The 26,266-nt window shown below is 50.2% G+C and overlaps 2 long non-coding RNA genes across 2 annotated transcripts in view; both read left to right on the top strand.

Annotated features, from left to right (window-relative positions):
• The first annotated feature begins 1,048 nt into the window (after positions 1–1,048).
• Positions 1,049–26,266, top strand: part of LOC147645770 (uncharacterized) — a 103,720-nt gene continuing 78,502 nt past the window's right edge. The window contains exons 1-8 of the long non-coding RNA XR_015282163.1: positions 1,049–1,223; positions 1,333–1,566; positions 1,859–4,372; positions 4,484–4,717; positions 5,010–7,523; positions 7,635–7,868; positions 11,312–12,598; positions 15,751–16,475. This is a non-coding gene — a long non-coding RNA (uncharacterized LOC147645770). The remainder of the gene's footprint in view (positions 1,224–1,332; positions 1,567–1,858; positions 4,373–4,483; positions 4,718–5,009; positions 7,524–7,634; positions 7,869–11,311; positions 12,599–15,750; positions 16,476–26,266) is intronic.
• On the top strand, positions 20,995–25,648 carry LOC147645772 (uncharacterized). The gene is made up of 3 exons (XR_015282166.1): positions 20,995–23,276; positions 23,371–23,604; positions 23,897–25,648. It is a non-coding gene; the product is annotated as an uncharacterized LOC147645772 (long non-coding RNA).

Below are 26,266 nucleotides of genomic sequence, written 5' to 3'. Positions count from 1 at the left end.
CTTTGGATGGTGATCCAAGTAGGAAGCAGCCATTCGCCTGCTGTGATATCCTTACAACTAGTCCTAACTTCTCATTGCCTTTGGTTTGATTGGGGGTGTTTTATCTGTTTGTTTGATTGGTTTCTTTGGGTTGGTTTCTTTGTGTTTTTCTCTGTTTTGCTTGGAGTTTCTTTTCCTTTTTTAGAAATGACTGGTGAAGTTGGCACAAGCAAACTCCAGAAAACGTAAAGCAGGCTTGACTTTCCAGAAATTGCTTTTGGCTGGCTTTAGCTGCATTCCCCAGGATCACGATCAGCAGTAGATATTTGCAGGTTTTGCTCTGCATCCTCAGCCTGCCCAGATGTTGTTCAGTGTTTCAGCAGTGGAGAAGACGATGGATATTTTGCTAAACCTCCTTTCAAACAACAAAACTTGGGTTAGCACGACAGAAAAGAAGAAAAGAAAATCTTCGCCAGTTAGAACAGAGCCAGAGTCCCACCATTTCCCCCTCCACTTTTCTTTCTTTTCTACATTTAGAGGTAAAGCTTCCATCTGCAAAAGCTTCCATCTCTCACTTCCTGATGTAGCCATTTGCTACCCTTTAGCCTTGACTGCCACGCATCGGACTGCTGTCCGTGTGGGGCTGGGGATGCTCAGCCTGGAAAGAGAAGGGGGCTGGCGAGGCCTCCCTGCAGCTCTAGGAAAGATGGGCACAGAGAGGAGAAGCCTTTCAACTGCAGGAGTGAGCTTGAAGTTGGATCTAATGAAGCTGCTCTTTTCCACTCCGGCTGCTGGGGCACTGGCCCAGGCTGTGCACAGAGGCTGGGGATGCTCCATCCTTGGCTACATCCAAGGCCAGCTGGGAGCGGGGCTCTGAGCAACCTATTCTGGGCGAAGATTGCTCCGCTTGGAACAAGATGGTCTTTAGGGTCCCTTCCAAGCCCAAGCACCCAGGGATTCCATCATTCATTCTACGGTCTCCGTTGTCCTCTTCAGCCTGGGCCTGAACTCCTGGCGGTGATGTCACAGTGCACGCTCCAGCTAGAACTTCCAGCATCCAGCAACGGCCACAACACAACCCTTGGCTCTTTGTGCCAGCACGCTCTTCATTCACCCTGCTCCAAGCCTACCCCTGTCACCTTGTTGCCACCTGCTCCCTGATTCCCCCAGCAGTCCCCAAAGCTCCCCATCGCTTGGATTTTGCTCTCCATCCCTGCAGGATGTGTGCATTTGTTCCAAAAGAGGTATGGTACTATTCCATGGAGGCGGACACCCTGCAGCTGCCTGGCTGGGCTGGAGCTCTGTGGGACAGGGTGGGAAAGGGACCCCACTGAAATTTTGCTACCTCTGCAGGCTGGCACAGACGGAGAGGAGGAGACGGACGTCGATACACAGACTGATAGAGAAGAAGCCATGGAAGTGGACGGAGAGGATACTGGAGAGGAAGAGATGGATGTGGATATGTACGAGACAGAGGAAGAGATGGAGGTGGAAACGTAAGATTATATTGAAGAGATGGATATTGATCTAAAAGACAAGGAGGAAGACATGGTCTTGGGATGAAGACCGATGCCAGCAGCAGAACAGGCAGGTGCTCCCCACAGGCAGAGTGGGTCCCCTGCTGCCAGCCTGGGGCCGGGCTGGGCACTCCCTGCTCAGGGACACGCTAGCCCATGCACTGGATTCTGCTGGCCATCCCTGGCCTGGCCTGGGCTTGCTGTGGGCCACACAAGCCCTGTTCCAGTGCCTGGGCCACAGCCCCCAGCCAGGCTCCCTTCTGGCAGCAGAGTCCCACTGGGCCAGTGTCCCAGCCCGGCAGCACATGGAACACCCTTCCGTGCCTGACTGCACTGACCGTGCTACTTGTTTTTCCTTCCAGGACTTAGGGACATCACAGACACAGATGCCACCCTGCTGTACATACGTTTTACAGTTGTTGTGTTCAGGATAGAGGTTTTAGAGTTTGTTTAAGTTGTCTGTAAATACGTTTCATAGAGTTTTGTTAGATCTGTTCTCAGGTAAATAGGTTCTATAGTTTGTTGTTGTTGTTACCAATATTCTTACAGTGTAAATATGTGGTGTAGTTCATTCTTGTTCCTTTTCTTCTACAGATAAACAGTCTTTGATTTTCACACCCCAGTTCTCTTTGCATTTTCTTCGGGCACATTTGCAAAGCTGTGGGTTGTTTCGGGAACAATGCTTGCAGGACTCTAAAAAGAGTATCAAAACCGCTCTGCCACACTCTCAGCTGCTGCTGCTGCCCCAAAAAGCGCTGGCTGGCTTTGCTCACACAATCACAGTTGTGGTGGCATTTCTACCACACCACAGGACAGCGATGTTTTCCCTCTTCTCCTGGAAATACCTACAGCACTTGTGGGTAGCAAGGCAAACATGAGCCTCTTTTAGTGGCCCTTGAAACTGGACATGTGAAATGAGGTACACAAAGCCACAGGCCAGCTGAACCTGGCATCTCTGAATGGGTCTTTACATTCTTCCCAGGAAGATGAATGGCAATCACTATTTTGGCAGGGAGGAAAGTGCATCAGCTAGCAATTTGCTGTAGAAAATGTGCTTTCTGCTCCTCTCACAGCCAAAACTCCTACCCATTTCTTGGAAGTCCTTCTTAGATAAGGACCGTGTTCAACTGAGTGACAGTGAAGCCAAATGGCAATGCCGCAATCAATTGTCCTGTACACAATCTCCTTCATCCACGTGGAAGGTTACTCACGGGCACACAAGAGGACGGAAGAAGCCCAAATGCATCGTTGGACATAATAAAGTCAGACGTGTTGAGGGCTGAAGAAATCTTGCAGAGATATGGAAAGCTGCCCTGAAAACCCAGTTCGGGGAGAGCCTGAGCTCTTTTGTGCTTCTAGGCCTGAAGATGCTCAGCACCTTTCCCAGATGCTCAGCAGGCAGTAGGATTGTGCCTGAATCTGGCTCTGGAAATGCCAGTGCCTCAACTGAGAGCTGTGGCAATGATTTCCATTGCATGGAGAGGGGCCACAGTCCTGCAAGAGTCTTTCAGCAGAGCAAACAGCAGCCTGGAGGGTGGGCAATGCTGCATCTGGACCACTGCATGCTCATCCTTCACCACAATGCAGAGCTGCCATGGATCACTTTTTCCATTTCTCCTGTTGGATATGTTTTGGAGAAGTTGTTCTAGGTGGCTTTGGATGGTGATCCAAGTAGGAAGCAGCCATTCGCCTGCTGTGATATCCTTACAACTAGTCCTAACTTCTCATTGCCTTTGGTTTGATTGGGGGTGTTTTATCTGTTTGTTTGATTGGTTTCTTTGGGTTGGTTTCTTTGTGTTTTTCTCTGTTTTGCTTGGAGTTTCTTTTCCTTTTTTAGAAATGACTGGTGAAGTTGGCACAAGCAAACTCCAGAAAACGTAAAGCAGGCTTGACTTTCCAGAAATTGCTTTTGGCTGGCTTTAGCTGCATTCCCCAGGATCACGATCAGCAGTAGATATTTGCAGGTTTTGCTCTGCATCCTCAGCCTGCCCAGATGTTGTTCAGTGTTTCAGCAGTGGAGAAGACGATGGATATTTTGCTAAACCTCCTTTCAAACAACAAAACTTGGGTTGGCACGACAGAAAAGAAGAGAAGAAAATCTTCGCCAGTTAGAACAGAGCCAGAGTCCCACCATTTCCCCCTCCACTTCTCTTTCTTTTCTACATTTAGAGGTAAAGCTTCCATCTCCAAAATCTTCCATCTCTCACTTCCTGATGTAGCCATTTGCTACCCTTTAGCCTTGACTGCCACGCATCGGACTGCTGTCCGTGTGGGGCTGGGGATGCTCAGCCTGGAAAGAGAAGGGGGCTGGCGAGGCCTCCCTGCAGCTCTAGGAAAGATGGGCACAGAGAGGAGAAGCCTTTCAACTGCAGGAGTGAGCTTGAAGTTGGATCTAATGAAGCTGCTCTTTTCCACTCCGGCTGCTGGGGCACTGGCCCAGGCTGTGCACAGAGGCTGGGGATGCTCCATCCTTGGCAACATCCAAGGCCAGCTGGGAGCGGGGCTCTGAGCAACCTATTCTGGGCGAAGATTGCTCCGCTTGGAACAAGATGGTCTTTAGGGTCCCTTCCAAGCCCAAGCACCCAGGGATTCCGTCATTCATTCTACGGTCTCCGTTGTCCTCTTCAGCCTGGGCCTGAACTCCTGGCGGTGATGTCACAGTGCACGCTCCAGCTAGAACTTCCAGCATCCAGCAACGGCCACAACACAACCCTTGGCTCTTTGTGCCAGCACGCTCTTCATTCACCCTGCTCCAAGCCTACCCCTGTCACCTTGTTGCCACCTGCTCCCTGATTCCCCCAGCAGTCCCCAAAGCTCCCCATCGCTTGGATTTTGCTCTCCATCCCTGCAGGATGTGTGCATTTGTTCCAAAAGAGGTATGGTACTATTCCATGGAGGCGGACACCCTGCAGCTGCCTGGCTGGGCTGGAGCTCTGTGGGACAGGGTGGGAAAGGGACCCCACGCTGAAATTTTGCTACCTCTGCAGGCTGGCACAGACGGAGAGGAGGAGACGGACGTCGATACACAGACTGATAGAGAAGAAGCCATGGAAGTGGACGGAGAGGATACTGGAGAGGAAGAGATGGATGTGGATATGTACGAGACAGAGGAAGAGATGGAGGTGGAAACGTAAGATTATATTGAAGAGATGGATATTGATCTAAAAGACAAGGAGGAAGACATGGTCTTGGGATGAAGACCGATGCCAGCAGCAGAACAGGCAGGTGCTCCCCACAGGCAGAGTGGGTCCCCTGCTGCCAGCCTGGGGCCGGGCTGGGCACTCCCTGCTCAGGGACACGCTAGCCCATGCACTGGATTCTGCTGGCCATCCCTGGCCTGGCCTGGGCTTGCTGTGGGCCACACAAGCCCTGTTCCAGTGCCTGGGCCACAGCCCCCAGCCAGGCTCCCTTCTGGCAGCAGAGTCCCACTGGGCCAGTGTCCCAGCCCGGCAGCACATGGAACACCCTTCCGTGCCTGACTGCACTGACCGTGCTACTTGTTTTTCCTTCCAGGACTTAGGGACATCACAGACACAGATGCCACCCTGCTGTACATACGTTTTACAGTTGTTGTGTTCAGGATAGAGGTTTTAGAGTTTGTTTAAGTTGTCTGTAAATACGTTTCATAGAGTTTTGTTAGATCTGTTCTCAGGTAAATAGGTTCTATAGTTTGTTGTTGTTGTTACCAATATTCTTACAGTGTAAATATGTGGTGTAGTTCATTCTTGTTCCTTTTCTTCTACAGATAAACAGTCTTTGATTTTCACACCCCAGTTCTCTTTGCATTTTCTTCGGGCACATTTGCAAAGCTGTGGGTTGTTTCGGGAACAATGCTTGCAGGACTCTAAAAAGAGTATCAAAACCGCTCTGCCACACTCTCAGCTGCTGCTGCTGCCCCAAAAAGCGCTGGCTGGCTTTGCTCACACAATCACAGTTGTGGTGGCATTTCTACCACACCACAGGACAGCGATGTTTTCCCTCTTCTCCTGGAAATACCTACAGCACTTGTGGGTAGCAAGGCAAACATGAGCCTCTTTTAGTGGCCCTTGAAACTGGACATGTGAAATGAGGTACACAAAGCCACAGGCCAGCTGAACCTGGCATCTCTGAATGGGTCTTTACATTCTTCCCAGGAAGATGAATGGCAATCACTATTTTGGCAGGGAGGAAAGTGCATCAGCTAGCAATTTGCTGTAGAAAATGTGCTTTCTGCTCCTCTCACAGCCAAAACTCCTACCCATTTCTTGGAAGTCCTTCTTAGATAAGGACCGTGTTCAACTGAGTGACAGTGAAGCCAAATGGCAATGCCGCAATCAATTGTCCTGTACACAATCTCCTTCATCCACGTGGAAGGTTACTCACGGGCACACAAGAGGACGGAAGAAGCCCAAATGCATCGTTGGACATAATAAAGTCAGACGTGTTGAGGGATGAAGAAATCTTGCAGAGATATGGAAAGCTGCCCTGAAAACCCAGTTCGGGGAGAGCCTGAGCTCTTTTGTGCTTCTAGGCCTGAAGATGCTCAGCACCTTTCCCAGATGCTCAGCAGGCAGTAGGATTGTGCCTGAATCTGGCTCTGGAAATGCCAGTGCCTCAACTGAGAGCTGTGGCAATGATTTCCATTGCATGGAGAGGGGCCACAGTCCTGCAAGAGTCTTTCAGCAGAGCAAACAGCAGCCTGGAGGGTGGGCAATGCTGCATCTGGACCACTGCATGCTCATCCTTCACCACAATGCAGAGCTGCCATGGATCACTTTTTCCATTTCTCCTGTTGGATATGTTTTGGAGAAGTTGTTCTAGGTGGCTTTGGATGGTGATCCAAGTAGGAAGCAGCCATTCGCCTGCTGTGATATCCTTACAACTAGTCCTAACTTCTCATTGCCTTTGGTTTGATTGGGGGTGTTTTATCTGTTTGTTTGATTGGTTTCTTTGGGTTGGTTTCTTTGTGTTTTTCTCTGTTTTGCTTGGAGTTTCTTTTCCTTTTTTAGAAATGACTGGTGAAGTTGGCACAAGCAAACTCCAGAAAACGTAAAGCAGGCTTGACTTTCCAGAAATTGCTTTTGGCTGGCTTTAGCTGCATTCCCCAGGATCACGATCAGCAGTAGATATTTGCAGGTTTTGCTCTGCATCCTCAGCCTGCCCAGATGTTGTTCAGTGTTTCAGCAGTGGAGAAGACGATGGATATTTTGCTAAACCTCCTTTCAAACAACAAAACTTGGGTTGGCACGACAGAAAAGAAGAGAAGAAAATCTTCGCCAGTTAGAACAGAGCCAGAGTCCCACCATTTCCCCCTCCACTTCTCTTTCTTTTCTACATTTAGAGGTAAAGCTTCCATCTCCAAAATCTTCCATCTCTCACTTCCTGATGTAGCCATTTGCTACCCTTTAGCCTTGACTGCCACGCATCGGACTGCTGTCCGTGTGGGGCTGGGGATGCTCAGCCTGGAAAGAGAAGGGGGCTGGCGAGGCCTCCCTGCAGCTCTAGGAAAGATGGGCACAGAGAGGAGAAGCCTTTCAACTGCAGGAGTGAGCTTGAAGTTGGATCTAATGAAGCTGCTCTTTTCCACTCCGGCTGCTGGGGCACTGGCCCAGGCTGTGCACAGAGGCTGGGGATGCTCCATCCTTGGCAACATCCAAGGCCAGCTGGGAGCGGGGCTCTGAGCAACCTATTCTGGGCGAAGATTGCTCCGCTTGGAACAAGATGGTCTTTAGGGTCCCTTCCAAGCCCAAGCACCCAGGGATTCCGTCATTCATTCTACGGTCTCCGTTGTCCTCTTCAGCCTGGGCCTGAACTCCTGGCGGTGATGTCACAGTGCACGCTCCAGCTAGAACTTCCAGCATCCAGCAACGGCCACAACACAACCCTTGGCTCTTTGTGCCAGCACGCTCTTCATTCACCCTGCTCCAAGCCTACCCCTGTCACCTTGTTGCCACCTGCTCCCTGATTCCCCCAGCAGTCCCCAAAGCTCCCCATCGCTTGGATTTTGCTCTCCATCCCTGCAGGATGTGTGCATTTGTTCCAAAAGAGGTATGGTACTATTCCATGGAGGCGGACACCCTGCAGCTGCCTGGCTGGGCTGGAGCTCTGTGGGACAGGGTGGGAAAGGGACCCCACGCTGAAATTTTGCTACCTCTGCAGGCTGGCACAGACGGAGAGGAGGAGACGGACGTCGATACACAGACTGATAGAGAAGAAGCCATGGAAGTGGACGGAGAGGATACTGGAGAGGAAGAGATGGATGTGGATATGTACGAGACAGAGGAAGAGATGGAGGTGGAAACGTAAGATTATATTGAAGAGATGGATATTGATCTAAAAGACAAGGAGGAAGACATGGTCTTGGGATGAAGACCGATGCCAGCAGCAGAACAGGCAGGTGCTCCCCACAGGCAGAGTGGGTCCCCTGCTGCCAGCCTGGGGCCGGGCTGGGCACTCCCTGCTCAGGGACACGCTAGCCCATGCACTGGATTCTGCTGGCCATCCCTGGCCTGGCCTGGGCTTGCTGTGGGCCACACAAGCCCTGTTCCAGTGCCTGGGCCACAGCCCCCAGCCAGGCTCCCTTCTGGCAGCAGAGTCCCACTGGGCCAGTGTCCCAGCCCGGCAGCACATGGAACACCCTTCCGTGCCTGACTGCACTGACCGTGCTACTTGTTTTTCCTTCCAGGACTTAGGGACATCACAGACACAGATGCCACCCTGCTGTACATACGTTTTACAGTTGTTGTGTTCAGGATAGAGGTTTTAGAGTTTGTTTAAGTTGTCTGTAAATACGTTTCATAGAGTTTTGTTAGATCTGTTCTCAGGTAAATAGGTTCTATAGTTTGTTGTTGTTGTTACCAATATTCTTACAGTGTAAATATGTGGTGTAGTTCATTCTTGTTCCTTTTCTTCTACAGATAAACAGTCTTTGATTTTCACACCCCAGTTCTCTTTGCATTTTCTTCGGGCACATTTGCAAAGCTGTGGGTTGTTTCGGGAACAATGCTTGCAGGACTCTAAAAAGAGTATCAAAACCGCTCTGCCACACTCTCAGCTGCTGCTGCTGCCCCAAAAAGCGCTGGCTGGCTTTGCTCACACAATCACAGTTGTGGTGGCATTTCTACCACACCACAGGACAGCGATGTTTTCCCTCTTCTCCTGGAAATACCTACAGCACTTGTGGGTAGCAAGGCAAACATGAGCCTCTTTTAGTGGCCCTTGAAACTGGACATGTGAAATGAGGTACACAAAGCCACAGGCCAGCTGAACCTGGCATCTCTGAATGGGTCTTTACATTCTTCCCAGGAAGATGAATGGCAATCACTATTTTGGCAGGGAGGAAAGTGCATCAGCTAGCAATTTGCTGTAGAAAATGTGCTTTCTGCTCCTCTCACAGCCAAAACTCCTACCCATTTCTTGGAAGTCCTTCTTAGATAAGGACCGTGTTCAACTGAGTGACAGTGAAGCCAAATGGCAATGCCGCAATCAATTGTCCTGTACACAATCTCCTTCATCCACGTGGAAGGTTACTCACGGGCACACAAGAGGACGGAAGAAGCCCAAATGCATCGTTGGACATAATAAAGTCAGACGTGTTGAGGGCTGAAGAAATCTTGCAGAGATATGGAAAGCTGCCCTGAAAACCCAGTTCGGGGAGAGCCTGAGCTCTTTTGTGCTTCTAGGCCTGAAGATGCTCAGCACCTTTCCCAGATGCTCAGCAGGCAGTAGGATTGTGCCTGAATCTGGCTCTGGAAATGCCAGTGCCTCAACTGAGAGCTGTGGCAATGATTTCCATTGCATGGAGAGGGGCCACAGTCCTGCAAGAGTCTTTCAGCAGAGCAAACAGCAGCCTGGAGGGTGGGCAATGCTGCATCTGGACCACTGCATGCTCATCCTTCACCACAATGCAGAGCTGCCATGGATCACTTTTTCCATTTCTGCTGTTGGATATGTTTTGGAGAAGTTGTTCTAGGTGGCTTTGGATGGTGATCCAAGTAGGAAGCAGCCATTCGCCTGCTGTGATATCCTTACAACTAGTCCTAACTTCTCATTGCCTTTGGTTTGATTGGGGGTGTTTTATCTGTTTGTTTGATTGGTTTCTTTGGGTTGGTTTCTTTGTGTTTTTCTCTCTTTTGCTTGGAGTTTCTTTTCCTTTTTTAGAAATGACTGGTGAAGTTGGCACAAGCAAACTCCAGAAAACGTAAAGCAGGCTTGACTTTCCAGAAATTGCTTTTGGCTGGCTTTAGCTGCATTCCCCAGGATCACGATCAGCAGTAGATATTTGCAGGTTTTGCTCTGCATCCTCAGCCTGCCCAGATGTTGTTCAGTGTTTCAGCAGTGGAGAAGACGATGGATATTTTGCTAAACCTCCTTTCAAACAACAAAACTTGGGTTAGCACGACAGAAAAGAAGAGAAGAAAATCTTCGCCAGTTAGAACAGAGCCAGAGTCCCACCATTTCCCCCTCCACTTTTCTTTCTTTTCTACATTTAGAGGTAAAGCTTCCATCTGCAAAAGCTTCCATCTCTCACTTCCTGATGTAGCCATTTGCTACCCTTTAGCCTTGACTGCCACGCATCGGACTGCTGTCCGTGTGGGGCTGGGGATGCTCAGCCTGGAAAGAGAAGGGGGCTGGCGAGGCCTCCCTGCAGCTCTAGGAAAGATGGGCACAGAGAGGAGAAGCCTTTCAACTGCAGGAGTGAGCTTGAAGTTGGATCTAATGAAGCTGCTCTTTTCCACTCCGGCTGCTGGGGCACTGGCCCAGGCTGTGCACAGAGGCTGGGGTTGCTCCATCCTTGGCAACATCCAAGGCCAGCTGGGAGCGGGGCTCTGAGCAACCTATTCTGGGCGAAGATTGCTCCGCTTGGAACAAGATGGTCTTTAGGGTCCCTTCCAAGCCCAAGCACCCAGGGATTCCGTCATTCATTCTACGGTCTCCGTTGTCCTCTTCAGCCTGGGCCTGAACTCCTGGCGGTGATGTCACAGTGCACGCTCCAGCTAGAACTTCCAGCATCCAGCAACGGCCACAACACAACCCTTGGCTCTTTGTGCCAGCACGCTCTTCATTCACCCTGCTCCAAGCCTACCCCTGTCACCTTGTTGCCACCTGCTCCCTGATTCCCCCAGCAGTCCCCAAAGCTCCCCATCGCTTGGATTTTGCTCTCCATCCCTGCAGGATGTGTGCATTTGTTCCAAAAGAGGTATGGTACTATTCCATGGAGGCGGACACCCTGCAGCTGCCTGGCTGGGCTGGAGCTCTGTGGGACAGGGTGGGAAAGGGACCCCACGCTGAAATTTTGCTACCTCTGCAGGCTGGCACAGACGGAGAGGAGGAGACGGACGTCGATACACAGACTGATAGAGAAGAAGCCATGGAAGTGGACGGAGAGGATACTGGAGAGCAAGAGATGGATGTGGATATGTACGAGACAGAGGAAGAGATGGAGGTGGAAACGAAAGATTATATTGAAGAGATGGATATTGATCTAAAAGACAAGGAGGAAGACATGGTCTTGGGATGAAGACCGATGCCAGCAGCAGAACAGGCAGGTGCTCCCCACAGGCAGAGTGGGTCCCCTGCTGCCAGCCTGGGGCCGGGCTGGGCACTCCCTGCTCAGGGACACGCTAGCCCATGCACTGGATTCTGCTGGCCATCCCTGGCCTGGCCTGGGCTTGCTGTGGGCCACACAAGCCCTGTTCCAGTGCCTGGGCCACAGCCCCCAGCCAGGCTCCCTTCTGGCAGCAGAGTCCCACTGGGCCAGTGTCCCAGCCCGGCAGCACATGGAACACCCTTCCGTGCCTGACTGCACTGACCGTGCTACTTGTTTTTCCTTCCAGGACTTAGGGACATCACAGACACAGATGCCACCCTGCTGTACATACGTTTTACAGTTGTTGTGTTCAGGATAGAGGTTTTAGAGTTTGTTTAAGTTGTCTGTAAATACGTTTCATAGAGTTTTGTTAGATCTGTTCTCAGGTAAATAGGTTCTATAGTTTGTTGTTGTTGTTACCAATATTCTTACAGTGTAAATATGTGGTGTAGTTCATTCTTGTTCCTTTTCTTCTACAGATAAACAGTCTTTGATTTTCACACCCCAGTTCTCTTTGCATTTTCTTCGGGCACATTTGCAAAGCTGTGGGTTGTTTCGGGAACAATGCTTGCAGGACTCTAAAAAGAGTATCAAAACCGCTCTGCCACACTCTCAGCTGCTGCTGCTGCCCCAAAAAGCGCTGGCTGGCTTTGCTCACACAATCACAGTTGTGGTGGCATTTCTACCACACCACAGGACAGCGATGTTTTCCCTCTTCTCCTGGAAATACCTACAGCACTTGTGGGTAGCAAGGCAAACATGAGCCTCTTTTAGTGGCCCTTGAAACTGGACATGTGAAATGAGGTACACAAAGCCACAGGCCAGCTGAACCTGGCATCTCTGAATGGGTCTTTACATTCTTCCCAGGAAGATGAATGGCAATCACTATTTTGGCAGGGAGGAAAGTGCATCAGCTAGCAATTTGCTGTAGAAAATGTGCTTTCTGCTCCTCTCACAGCCAAAACTCCTACCCATTTCTTGGAAGTCCTTCTTAGATAAGGACCGTGTTCAACTGAGTGACAGTGAAGCCAAATGGCAATGCCGCAATCAATTGTCCTGTACACAATCTCCTTCATCCACGTGGAAGGTTACTCACGGGCACACAAGAGGACGGAAGAAACCCAAATGCATCGTTGGACATAATAAAGTCAGACGTGTTGAGGGCTGAAGAAATCTTGCAGAGATATGGAAAGCTGCCCTGAAAACCCAGTTCGGGGAGAGCCTGAGCTCTTTTGTGCTTCTAGGCCTGAAGATGCTCAGCACCTTTCCCAGATGCTCAGCAGGCAGTAGGATTGTGCCTGAATCTGGCTCTGGAAATGCCAGTGCCTCAACTGAGAGCTGTGGCAATGATTTCCATTGCATGGAGAGGGGCCACAGTCCTGCAAGAGTCTTTCAGCAGAGCAAACAGCAGCCTGGAGGGTGGGCAATGCTGCATCTGGACCACTGCATGCTCATCCTTCACCACAATGCAGAGCTGCCATGGATCACTTTTTCCATTTCTGCTGTTGGATATGTTTTGGAGAAGTTGTTCTAGGTGGCTTTGGATGGTGATCCAAGTAGGAAGCAGCCATTCGCCTGCTGTGATATCCTTACAACTAGTCCTAACTTCTCATTGCCTTTGGTTTGATTGGGGGTGTTTTATCTGTTTGTTTGATTGGTTTCTTTGGGTTGGTTTCTTTGTGTTTTTCTCTGTTTTGCTTGGAGTTTCTTTTCCTTTTTTAGAAATGACTGGTGAAGTTGGCACAAGCAAACTCCAGAAAACGTAAAGCAGGCTTGACTTTCCAGAAATTGCTTTTGGCTGGCTTTAGCTGCATTCCCCAGGATCACGATCAGCAGTAGATATTTGCAGGTTTTGCTCTGCATCCTCAGCCTGCCCAGATGTTGTTCAGTGTTTCAGCAGTGGAGAAGACGATGGATATTTTGCTAAACCTCCTTTCAAACAACAAAACTTGGGTTAGCACGAAAAAAAAGAAGAAAAGAAAATCTTCGCCAGTTAGAACAGAGCCAGAGTCCCACCATTTCCCCCTCCACTTTTCTTTCTTTTCTACATTTAGAGGTAAAGCTTCCATCTGCAAAAGCTTCCATCTCTCACTTCCTGATGTAGCCATTTGCTACCCTTTAGCCTTGACTGCCACGCATCGGACTGCTGTCCGTGTGGGGCTGGGGATGCTCAGCCTGGAAAGAGAAGGGGGCTGGCGAGGCCTCCCTGCAGCTCTAGGAAAGATGGGCACAGAGAGGAGAAGCCTTTCAACTGCAGGAGTGAGCTTGAAGTTGGATCTAATGAAGCTGCTCTTTTCCACTCCGGCTGCTGGGCCACTGGCCCAGGCTGTGCACAGAGGCTGGGGTTGCTCCATCCTTGGCAACATCCAAGGCCAGCTGGGAGCGGGGCTCTGAGCAACCTATTCTGGGCGAAGATTGCTCCGCTTGGAACAAGATGGTCTTTAGGGTCCCTTCCAAGCCCAAGCACCCAGGGATTCCGTCATTCATTCTACGGTCTCCGTTGTCCTCTTCAGCCTGGGCCTGAACTCCTGGCGGTGATGTCACAGTGCACGCTCCAGCTAGAACTTCCAGCATCCAGCAACGGCCACAACACAACCCTTGGCTCTTTGTGCCAGCACGCTCTTCATTCACCCTGCTCCAAGCCTACCCCTGTCACCTTGTTGCCACCTGCTCCCTGATTCCCCCAGCAGTCCCCAAAGCTCCCCATCGCTTGGATTTTGCTCTCCATCCCTGCAGGATGTGTGCATTTGTTCCAAAAGAGGTATGGTACTATTCCATGGAGGCGGACACCCTGCAGCTGCCTGGCTGGGCTGGAGCTCTGTGGGACAGGGTGGGAAAGGGACCCCACGCTGAAATTTTGCTACCTCTGCAGGCTGGCACAGACGGAGAGGAGGAGACGGACGTCGATACACAGACTGATAGAGAAGAAGCCATGGAAGTGGACGGAGAGGATACTGGAGAGCAAGAGATGGATGTGGATATGTACGAGACAGAGGAAGAGATGGAGGTGGAAACGAAAGATTATATTGAAGAGATGGATATTGATCTAAAAGACAAGGAGGAAGACATGGTCTTGGGGTGAAGACCGATGCCAGCAGCAGAACAGGCAGGTGCTCCCCACAGGCAGAGTGGGTCCCCTGCTGCCAGCCTGGGGCCGGGCTGGGCACTCCCTGCTCAGGGACACGCTAGCCCATGCACTGGATTCTGCTGGCCATCCCTGGCCTGGCCTGGGCTTGCTGTGGGCCACACAAGCCCTGTTCCAGTGCCTGGGCCACAGCCCCCAGCCAGGCTCCCTTCTGGCAGCAGAGTCCCACTGGGCCAGTGTCCCAGCCCGGCAGCACATGGAACACCCTTCCGTGCCTGACTGCACTGACCGTGCTACTTGTTTTTCCTTCCAGGACTTAGGGACATCACAGACACAGATGCCACCCTGCTGTACATACGTTTTACAGTTGTTGTGTTCAGGATAGAGGTTTTAGAGTTTGTTTAAGTTGTCTGTAAATACGTTTCATAGAGTTTTGTTAGATCTGTTCTCAGGTAAATAGGTTCTATAGTTTGTTGTTGTTGTTACCAATATTCTTACAGTGTAAATATGTGGTGTAGTTCATTCTTGTTCCTTTTCTTCTACAGATAAACAGTCTTTGATTTTCACACCCCAGTTCTCTTTGCATTTTCTTCGGGCACATTTGCAAAGCTGTGGGTTGTTTCGGGAACAATGCTTGCAGGACTCTAAAAAGAGTATCAAAACCGCTCTGCCACACTCTCAGCTGCTGCTGCTGCCCCAAAAAGCGCTGGCTGGCTTTCCTCACACAATCACAGTTGTGGTGGCATTTCTACCACACCACAGGACAGCGATGTTTTCCCTCTTCTCCTGGAAATACCTACAGCACTTGTGGGTAGCAAGGCAAACATGAGCCTCTTTTAGTGGCCCTTGAAATTGGACATGTGAAATGAGGCACACAAAGCCACAGGCCAGCTGAACCTGGCATCTCTGAATGGGTCTTTACATTCTTTCCCAGGAAGATGAATGGCAATCACTATTTTGGCAGGGAGGAAAGTGCATCAGCTAGCAATTTGCTGTAGAAAATGTGCTTTCTGCTCCTCTCACAGCCAAAACTCCTACCCATTTCTTGGAAGTCCTTCTTAGATAAAGACCGTGTTCAACTGAGTGACAGTGAAGCCAAATGGCAATGCCGCAATCAATTGTCCTGTACACAATCTCCTTCATCCACGTGGAAGGTTACTCACGGGCACACAAGAGGACGGAAGAAACCCAAATGCATCGTTGGACATAATAAAATCAGACGTGTTGAGGGATGAAGAAATCTTGCAGAGATATGGAAAGCTGCCCTGAAAACCCAGTTCGGGGAGAGCCTGAGCTCTTTTGTGCTTCTAGGCCTGAAGATGCTCAGCACCTTTCCCAGATGCTCAGCAGGCAGTAGGATTGTGCCTGAATCTGGCTCTGGAAATGCCAGTGCCTCAACTGAGAGCTGTGGCAATGATTTCCATTGCATGGAGAGGGGCCACAGTCCTGCAAGAGTCTTTCAGCAGAGCAAACAGCAGCCTGGAGGGTGGGCAATGCTGCATCTGGACCACTGCATGCTCATCCTTCACCACAATGCAGAGCTGCCATGGATCACTTTTTCCATTTCTGCTGTTGGATATGTTTTGGAGAAGTTGTTCTAGGTGGCTTTGGATGGTGATCCAAGTAGGAAGCAGCCATTCGCCTGCTGTGATATCCTTACAACTAGTCCTAACTTCTCATTGCCTTTGGTTTGATTGGGGGTGTTTTATCTGTTTGTTTGATTGGTTTCTTTGGGTTGGTTTCTTTGTGTTTTTCTCTGTTTTGCTTGGAGTTTCTTTTCCTTTTTTAGAAATGACTGGTGAAGTTGGCACAAGCAAACTCCAGAAAACGTAAAGCAGGCTTGACTTTCCAGAAATTGCTTTTGGCTGGCTTTAGCTGCATTCCCCAGGATCACGATCAGCAGTAGATATTTGCAGGTTTTGCTCTGCATCCTCAGCCTGCCCAGATGTTGTTCAGTGTTTCAGCAGTGGAGAAGACGATGGATATTTTGCTAAACCTCCTTTCAAACAAGAAAACTTGGGTTAGCACGACAGAAAAGAAGAAAAGAAAATCTTCGCCAGTTAGAACAGAGCCAGAGTCCCACCATTTCCCCCTCCACTTTTCTTTCTTTTCTACATTTAGAGGTAAAGCTTCCATCTGCAAAAGCTTCCATCTCTCACTTCCTGATGTAGCCATTTGCTACCCTTTAGCCTTGACTGCCACGCATCGGACTGCTGTCCGTGTGGGGCTGGGGATGCTCAGCCTGGAAAGAGAAGGGGGCTGGCGAGGCCTCCCTGCAGCTCTAGGAAAGATGGGCACAGAGAGGAGAAGCCTTTCAACTGCAGGAGTGAGCTTGAAGTTGGATCTAATGAAGCTGCTCTTTTCCACTCCGGCTGCTGGGCCACTGGCCCAGGCTGTGCACAGAGGCTGGGGTTGCTCCATCCTTGGCAACATCCAAGGCCAGCTGGGAGCGGGGCTCTGAGCAACCTATTCTGGGCGAAGATTGCTCCGCTTGGAACAAGATGGTCTTTAGGGTCCCTTCCAAGCCCAAGCACCCAGGGATTCCGTCATTCATTCTACGGTCTCCGTTGTCCTCTTCAGCCTGGGCCTGAACTCCTGGCGGTGATGTCACAGTGCACGCTCCAGCTAGAACTTCCAGCATCCAGCAACGGCCACAACACAACCCTTGGCTCCTTGTGCCAGCACGCTCTTCATTCACCCTGCTCCAAGCCTACCCCTGTCACCTTGTTGCCACCTGCTCCCTGATTCCCCCAGCAGTCCCCAAAGCTCCCCATCGCTTGGATTTTGCTCTCCATCCCTGCAGGATGTCTGCATTTGTTCCAAAAGAGGTATGGTACTATTCCACGGAGACGGACACCCCGCAGCTGCCTGGCTGGGCTGGAGCTCTGTGGGACAGGGTGGGAAATTTTGCTACCTCTGCAGGCTGGCACAGACGGAGAGGAGGAGACGGACGTCGATACACAGACTGATAGAGAAGAAGCCATGGAAGTGGACGGAGAGGATACTGGAGAGCAAGAGATGGATGTGGATATGTAGGAGACAGAGGAAGAGATGGAGGTGGAAACGAAAGATTATATTGAAGAGATGGATATTGATCTAAAAGACAAGGAGGAAGACATGGTCTTGGGATGAAGACCGATGCCAGCAGCAGAACAGGCAGGTGCTCCCCACAGGCAGAGTGGGTCCCCTGCTGCCAGCCTGGGGCCGGGCTGGGCACTTCCTGCTCAGGGACACGCTAGCCCATGCACTGGATTCTGCTGGCCATCCCTGGCCTGGCCTGGGCTTGCTGTGGGCCACACAAGCCCTGTTCCAGTGCCTGGGCCACAGCCCCCAGCCAGGCTCCCTTCTGGCAGCAGAGTCCCACTGGGCCAGTGTCCCAGCCCGGCAGCACATGGAACACCCTTCCGTGCCTGACTGCACTGACCGTGCTACTTGTTTTTCCTTCCAGGACTTAGGGACATCACAGACACAGATGCCACCCTGCTGTACATACGTTTTACAGTTGTTGTGTTCAGGATAGAGGTTTTAGAGTTTGTTTAAGTTGTCTGTAAATACGTTTCATAGAGTTTTGTTAGAGCTGTTCTCAGGTAAATAGGTTCTATAGTTTGTTGTTGTTGTTGTTGTTGTTGTTGTTACCAATATTCTTACAGTGTAAATATGTGGTGTAGTTCATTCTTGTTCCTTTTCTTCTACAGATAAACAGTCTTTGATTTTCACACCCCAGTTCTCTTTGCATTTTCTTCGGGCACATTTGCAAAGCTGTGGGTTGTTTCGGGAACAATGCTTGCAGGACTCTAAAAAGAGTATCAAAACCGCTCTGCCACACTCTCAGCTGCTGCTGCTGCCCCAAAAAGCGCTGGCTGGCTTTCCTCACACAATCACAGTTGTGGTGGCATTTCTACCACACCACAGGACAGCGATGTTTTCCCTCTTCTCCTGGAAATACCTACAGCACTTGTGGGTAGCAAGGCAAACATGAGCCTCTTTTAGTGGCCCTTGAAATTGGACATGTGAAATGAGGCACACAAAGCCACAGGCCAGCTGAACCTGGCATCTCTGAATGGGTCTTTACATTCTTTCCCAGGAAGATGAATGGCAATCACTATTTTGGCAGGGAGGAAAGTGCATCAGCTAGCAATTTGCTGTAGAAAATGTGCTTTCTGCTCCTCTCACAGCCAAAACTCCTACCCATTTCTTGGAAGTCCTTCTTAGATAAAGACCGTGTTCAACTGAGTGACAGTGAAGCCAAATGGCAATGCCGCAATCAATTGTCCTGTACACAATCTCCTTCATCCACGTGGAAGGTTACTCACGGGCACACAAGAGGACGGAAGAAACCCAAATGCATCGTTGGACATAATAAAATCAGACGTGTTGAGGGATGAAGAAATCTTGCAGAGATATGGAAAGCTGCCCTGAAAACCCAGTTCGGGGAGAGCCTGAGCTCTTTTGTGCTTCTAGGCCTGAAGATGCTCAGCACCTTTCCCAGATGCTCAGCAGGCAGTAGGATTGTGCCTGAATCTGGCTCTGGAAATGCCAGTGCCTCAACTGAGAGCTGTGGCAATGATTTCCATTGCATGGAGAGGGGCCACAGTCCTGCAAGAGTCTTTCAGCAGAGCAAACAGCAGCCTGGAGGGTGGGCAATGCTGCATCTGGACCACTGCATGCTCATCCTTCACCACAATGCAGAGCTGCCATGGATCACTTTTTCCATTTCTGCTGTTGGATATGTTTTGGAGAAGTTGTTCTAGGTGGCTTTGGATGGTGATCCAAGTAGGAAGCAGCCATTCGCCTGCTGTGATATCCTTACAACTAGTCCTAACTTCTCATTGCCTTTGGTTTGATTGGGGGTGTTTTATCTGTTTGTTTGATTGGTTTCTTTGGGTTGGTTTCTTTGTGTTTTTCTCTGTTTTGCTTGGAGTTTCTTTTCCTTTTTTAGAAATGACTGGTGAAGTTGGCACAAGCAAACTCCAGAAAACGTAAAGCAGGCTTGACTTTCCAGAAATTGCTTTTGGCTGGCTTTAGCTGCATTCCCCAGGATCACGATCAGCAGTAGATATTTGCAGGTTTTGCTCTGCATCCTCAGCCTGCCCAGATGTTGTTCAGTGTTTCAGCAGTGGAGAAGACGATGGATATTTTGCTAAACCTCCTTTCAAACAAGAAAACTTGGGTTAGCACGACAGAAAAGAAGAAAAGAAAATCTTCGCCAGTTAGAACAGAGCCAGAGTCCCACCATTTCCCCCTCCACTTTTCTTTCTTTTCTACATTTAGAGGTAAAGCTTCCATCTGCAAAAGCTTCCATCTCTCACTTCCTGATGTAGCCATTTGCTACCCTTTAGCCTTGACTGCCACGCATCGGACTGCTGTCCGTGTGGGGCTGGGGATGCTCAGCCTGGAAAGAGAAGGGGGCTGGCGAGGCCTCCCTGCAGCTCTAGGAAAGATGGGCACAGAGAGGAGAAGCCTTTCAACTGCAGGAGTGAGCTTGAAGTTGGATCTAATGAAGCTGCTCTTTTCCACTCCGGCTGCTGGGCCACTGGCCCAGGCTGTGCACAGAGGCTGGGGTTGCTCCATCCTTGGCAACATCCAAGGCCAGCTGGGAGCGGGGCTCTGAGCAACCTATTCTGGGCGAAGATTGCTCCGCTTGGAACAAGATGGTCTTTAGGGTCCCTTCCAAGCCCAAGCACCCAGGGATTCCGTCATTCATTCTACGGTCTCCGTTGTCCTCTTCAGCCTGGGCCTGAACTCCTGGCGGTGATGTCACAGTGCACGCTCCAGCTAGAACTTCCAGCATCCAGCAACGGCCACAACACAACCCTTGGCTCCTTGTGCCAGCACGCTCTTCATTCACCCTGCTCCAAGCCTACCCCTGTCACCTTGTTGCCACCTGCTCCCTGATTCCCCCAGCAGTCCCCAAAGCTCCCCATCGCTTGGATTTTGCTCTCCATCCCTGCAGGATGTCTGCATTTGTTCCAAAAGAGGTATGGTACTATTCCACGGAGACGGACACCCCGCAGCTGCCTGGCTGGGCTGGAGCTCTGTGGGACAGGGTGGGAAATTTTGCTACCTCTGCAGGCTGGCACAGACGGAGAGGAGGAGACGGACGTCGATACACAGACTGATAGAGAAGAAGCCATGGAAGTGGACGGAGAGGATACTGGAGAGCAAGAGATGGATGTGGATATGTAGGAGACAGAGGAAGAGATGGAGGTGGAAACGAAAGATTATATTGAAGAGATGGATATTGATCTAAAAGACAAGGAGGAAGACATGGTCTTGGGATGAAGACCGATGCCAGCAGCAGAACAGGCAGGTGCTCCCCACAGGCAGAGTGGGTCCCCTGCTGCCAGCCTGGGGCCGGGCTGGGCACTTCCTGCTCAGGGACACGCTAGCCCATGCACTGGATTCTGCTGGCCATCCCTGGCCTGGCCTGGGCTTGCTGTGGGCCACACAAGCCCTGTTCCAGTGCCTGGGCCACAGCCCCCAGCCAGGCTCCCTTCTGGCAGCAGAGTCCCACTGGGCCAGTGTCCCAGCCCGGCAGCACATGGAACACCCTTCCGTGCCTGACTGCACTGACTGTGATACTTGTTTTTCCTTCCAGGACTTAGGGACATCACAGACACAGATGCCACCCTGCTGTACATACGTTTTACAGTTGTTGTGTTCAGGATAGAGGTTTTAGAGTTTGTTTAAGTTGTCTGTAAATACGTTTCATAGAGTTTTGTTAGAGCTGTTCTCAGGTAAATAGGTTCTATAGTTTGTTGTTGTTGTTGTTGTTGTTGTTGTTACCAATATTCTTACAGTGTAAATATGTGGTGTAGTTCATTCTTGTTCCTTTTCTTCTACAGATAAACAGTCTTTGATTTTCACACCCCAGTTCTCTTTGCATTTTCTTCGGGCACATTTGCAAAGCTGTGGGTTGTTTCGGGAACAATGCTTGCAGGACTCTAAAAAGAGTATCAAAACCGCTCTGCCACACTCTCAGCTGCTGCTGCTGCCCCAAAAAGCACTGGCTGGCTTTGCTCACACAGTCACAGTTGTGGTGGCATTTCTACCACACCACAGGACAGCGATGTTTTCCCTCTTCTCCTGGAAATACCTACAGCACTTGTGGGTAGCAAGGCAAACATGAGCCTCTTTTAGTGGCCCTTGAAATTGGACATGTGAAATGAGGCACACAAAGCCACAGGCCAGCTGAACCTGGCATCTCTGAATGGGTCTTTACATTCTTCCCAGGAAGATGAATGGCAATCACTATTTTGGCAGGGAGGAAAGTGCATCAGCTAGCAATTTGCTGTAGAAAATGTGCTTTCTGCTCCTCTCACAGCCAAAATTCCTACCCATTTCTTGGAAGTCCTTCTTAGATAAAGACCGTGTTCAACTGAGTGACAGTGAAGCCAAATGGCAATGCCGCAATCAATTGTCCTGTACACAATCTCCTTCATCCACGTGGAAGGTTACTCACGGGCACACAAGAGGACGGAAGAAACCCAAATGCATCGTTGGACATAATAAAATCAGACGTGTTGAGGGATGAAGAAATCTTGCAGAGATATGGAAAGCTGCCCTGAAAACCCAGTTCGGGGAGAGCCTGAGCTCTTTTGTGCTTCTAGGCCTGAAGATGCTCAGCACCTTTCCCAGATGCTCAGCAGGCAGTAGGATTGTGCCTGAATCTGGCTCTGGAAATGCCAGTGCCTCAACTGAGAGCTGTGGCAATGATTTCCATTGCATGGAGAGGGGCCACAGTCCTGCAAGAGTCTTTCAGCAGAGCAAACAGCAGCCTGGAGGGTGGGCAATGCTGCATCTGGACCACTGCATGCTCATCCTTCACCACAATGCAGAGCTGCCATGGATCACTTTTTCCATTTCTCCTGTTGGATATGTTTTGGAGAAGTTGTTCTAGGTGGCTTTGGATGGTGATCCAAGTAGGAAGCAGCCATTCGCCTGCTGTGATATCCTTACAACTAGTCCTAACTTCTCATTGCCTTTGGTTTGATTGGGGGTGTTTTATCTGTTTGTTTGATTGGTTTCTTTGGGTTGGTTTCTTTGTGTTTTTCTCTGTTTTGCTTGGAGTTTCTTTTCCTTTTTTAGAAATGACTGGTGAAGTTGGCACAAGCAAACTCCAGAAAACGTAAAGCAGGCTTGACTTTCCAGAAATTGCTTTTGGCTGGCTTTAGCTGCATTCCCCAGGATCACGATCAGCAGTAGATATTTGCAGGTTTTGCTCTGCATCCTCAGCCTGCCCAGATGTTGTTCAGTGTTTCAGCAGTGGAGAAGACGATGGATATTTTGCTAAACCTCCTTTCAAACAACAAAACTTGGGTTAGCACGACAGAAAAGAAGAAAAGAAAATCTTCGCCAGTTAGAACAGAGCCAGAGTCCCACCATTTCCCCCTCCACTTTGCTTTCTTTTCTACATTTAGAGGTAAAGCTTCCATCTGCAAAAGCTTCCATCTCTCACTTCCTGATGTAGCCATTTGCTACCCTTTAGCCTTGACTGCCACGCATCGGACTGCTGTCCGTGTGGGGCTGGGGATGCTCAGCCTGGAAAGAGAAGGGGGCTGGCGAGGCCTCCCTGCAGCTCTAGGAGAGATGGGCACAGAGAGGAGAAGCCTTTCAACTGCAGGAGTGAGCTTGAAGTTGGATCTAATAAAGCTGCTCTTTTCCACTCAGGCTGCTGGGCCACTGGCCCAGGCTGTGCACAGAGGCTGGGGATGCTCCATCCTTGGCAACATCCAAGGCCAGCTGGGAGCAGGGCTCTGAGCAACCTATTCTGGGCGAAGATTGCTCCGCTTGGAACAAGATGGTCTTTAGGGTCCCTTCCAAGCCCAAGCACCCAGGGATTCCATCATTCATTCTACGGTCTCCGTTGTCCACTTCAGCCTGGGCCTGAACTCCTGGCGGTGATGTCACAGTGCACGCTCCAGCTAGAACTTCCAGCATCCAGCAACGGCCACAACACAACCCTTGGCTCCTTGTGCCAGCACGCTCTTCATTCACCCTGCTCCAAGCCTACCCCTGTCACCTTGTTGCCACCTGCTCCCTGATTCCCCCAGCAGTCCCCAAAGCTCCCCATCGCTTGGATTTTGCTCTCCATCCCTGCAGGATGTCTGCATTTGTTCCAAAAGAGGTATGGTACTATTCCACGGAGACGGACACCCCGCAGCTGCCTGGCTGGGCTGGAGCTCTGTGGGACAGGGTGGGAAATTTTGCTACCTCTGCAGGCTGGCACAGACCGAGAGGAGGAGACGGACGTCGATACACAGACTGATAGAGAAGAAGCCATGGAAGTGGACGGAGAGGATACTGGAGAGCAAGAGATGGATGTGGATATGTAGGAGACAGAGGAAGAGATGGAGGTGGAAACGAAAGATTATATTGAAGAGATGGATATTGATCTAAAAGACAAGGAGGAAGACATGGTCTTGGGATGAAGACCGATGCCAGCAGCAGAACAGGCAGGTGCTCCCCACAGGCAGAGTGGGTCCCCTGCTGCCAGCCTGGGGCCGGGCTGGGCACTTCCTGCTCAGGGACACGCTAGCCCATGCACTGGATTCTGCTGGCCATCCCTGGCCTGGCCTGGGCTTGCTGTGGGCCACACAAGCCCTGTTCCAGTGCCTGGGCCACAGCCCCCAGCCAGGCTCCCTTCTGGCAGCAGAGTCCCACTGGGCCAGTGTCCCAGCCCGGCAGCACATGGAACACCCTTCCGTGCCTGACTGCACTGACCGTGCTACTTGTTTTTCCTTCCAGGACTTAGGGACATCACAGACACAGATGCCACCCTGCTGTACATACGTTTTACAGTTGTTGTGTTCAGGATAGAGGTTTTAGAGTTTGTTTAAGTTGTCTGTAAATACGTTTCATAGAGTTTTGTTAGAGCTGTTCTCAGGTAAATAGGTTCTATAGTTTGTTGTTGTTGTTGTTGTTGTTGTTGTTACCAATATTCTTACAGTGTAAATATGTGGTGTAGTTCATTCTTGTTCCTTTTCTTCTACAGATAAACAGTCTTTGATTTTCACACCCCAGTTCTCTTTGCATTTTCTTCGGGCACATTTGCAAAGCTGTGGGTTGTTTCGGGAACAATGTTTGCAGGACTCTAAAAAGAGTATCAAAACCGCTCTGCCACACTCTCAGCTGCTGCTGCTGCCCCAAAAAGCGCTGGCTGTCTTTGCTCACACAGTCACAGTTGTGGTGGCATTTCTACCACACCACAGGACAGCGATGTTTTCCCTCTTCTCCTGGAAATACCTACAGCACTTGTGGGTAGCAAGGCAAACATGAGCCTCTTTTAGTGGCCCTTGAAATTGGACATGTGAAATGAGGCACACAAAGCCACAGGCCAGCTGAACCTGGCATCTCTGAATGGGTCTTTACATTCTTTCCCAGGAAGATGAATGGCAATCACTATTTTGGCAGGGAGGAAAGTGCATCAGCTAGCAATTTGCTGTAGAAAATGTGCTTTCTGCTCCTCTCACAGCCAAAACTCCTACCCATTTCTTGGAAGTCCTTCTTAGATAAAGACCGTGTTCAACTGAGTGACAGTGAAGCCAAATGGCAATGCCGCAATCAATTGTCCTGTACACAATCTCCTTCATCCACGTGGAAGGTTACTCACGGGCACACCAGAGGACGGAAGAAACCCAAATGCATCGTTGGACATAATAAAATCAGACGTGTTGAGGGATGAAGAAATCTTGCAGAGATATGGAAAGCTGCCCTGAAAACCCAGTTCGGGGAGAGCCTGAGCTCTTTTGTGCTTCTAGGCCTGAAGATGCTCAGCAGCTTTCCCAGATGCTCAGCAGGCAGTAGGATTGTGCCTGAATCTGGCTCTGGAAATGCCAGTGCCTCAACTGAGAGCTGTGGCAATGATTTCCATTGCATGGAGAGGGGCCACAGTCCTGCAAGAGTCTTTCAGCAGAGCAAACAGCAGCCTGGAGGGTGGGCAATGCTGCATCTGGACCACTGCATGCTCATCCTTCACCACAATGCAGAGCTGCCATGGATCACTTTTTCCATTTCTGCTGTTGGATATGTTTTGGAGAAGTTGTTCTAGGTGGCTTTGGATGGTGATCCAAGTAGGAAGCAGCCATTCGCCTGCTGTGATATCCTTACAACTAGTCCTAACTTCTCATTGCCTTTGGTTTGATTGGGGGTGTTTTATCTGTTTGTTTGATTGGTTTCTTTGGGTTGGTTTCTTTGTGTTTTTCTCTCTTTTGCTTGGAGTTTCTTTTCCTTTTTTAGAAATGACTGGTGAAGTTGGCACAAGCAAACTCCAGAAAACGTAAAGCAGGCTTGACTTTCCAGAAATTGCTTTTGGCTGGCTTTAGCTGCATTCCCCAGGATCACGATCAGCAGTAGATATTTGCAGGTTTTGCTCTGCATCCTCAGCCTGCCCAGATGTTGTTCAGTGTTTCAGCAGTGGAGAAGACGATGGATATTTTGCTAAACCTCCTTTCAAACAAGAAAACTTGGGTTAGCACGACAGAAAAGAAGAAAAGAAAATCTTCGCCAGTTAGAACAGAGCCAGAGTCCCACCATTTCCCCCTCCACTTTTCTTTCTTTTCTACATTTAGAGGTAAAGCTTCCATCTGCAAAAGCTTCCATCTCTCACTTCCTGATGTAGCCATTTGCTACCCTTTAGCCTTGACTGCCACGCATCGGACTGCTGTCCGTGTGGGGCTGGGGATGCTCAGCCTGGAAAGAGAAGGGGGCTGGCGAGGCCTCCCTGCAGCTCTAGGAAAGATGGGCACAGAGAGGAGAAGCCTTTCAACTGCAGGAGTGAGCTTGAAGTTGGATCTAATGAAGCTGCTCTTTTCCACTCCGGCTGCTGGGCCACTGGCCCAGGCTGTGCACAGAGGCTGGGGTTGCTCCATCCTTGGCAACATCCAAGGCCAGCTGGGAGCGGGGCTCTGAGCAACCTATTCTGGGCGAAGATTGCTCCGCTTGGAACAAGATGGTCTTTAGGGTCCCTTCCAAGCCCAAGCACCCAGGGATTCCGTCATTCATTCTACGGTCTCCGTTGTCCTCTTCAGCCTGGGCCTGAACTCCTGGCGGTGATGTCACAGTGCACGCTCCAGCTAGAACTTCCAGCATCCAGCAACGGCCACAACACAACCCTTG

The sequence above is a fragment of the Cyanistes caeruleus genome, unplaced genomic scaffold, assembly GCF_971803275.1.
Source record: "Cyanistes caeruleus unplaced genomic scaffold, bCyaCae1.hap1.1 HAP1_SCAFFOLD_175, whole genome shotgun sequence".
Lineage (NCBI taxonomy): Eukaryota > Metazoa > Chordata > Aves > Passeriformes > Paridae > Cyanistes > Cyanistes caeruleus.
The sequence above is the reverse complement of the archived record's forward strand: the minus strand, read 5'-3'. Positions and strand labels throughout refer to the sequence as shown.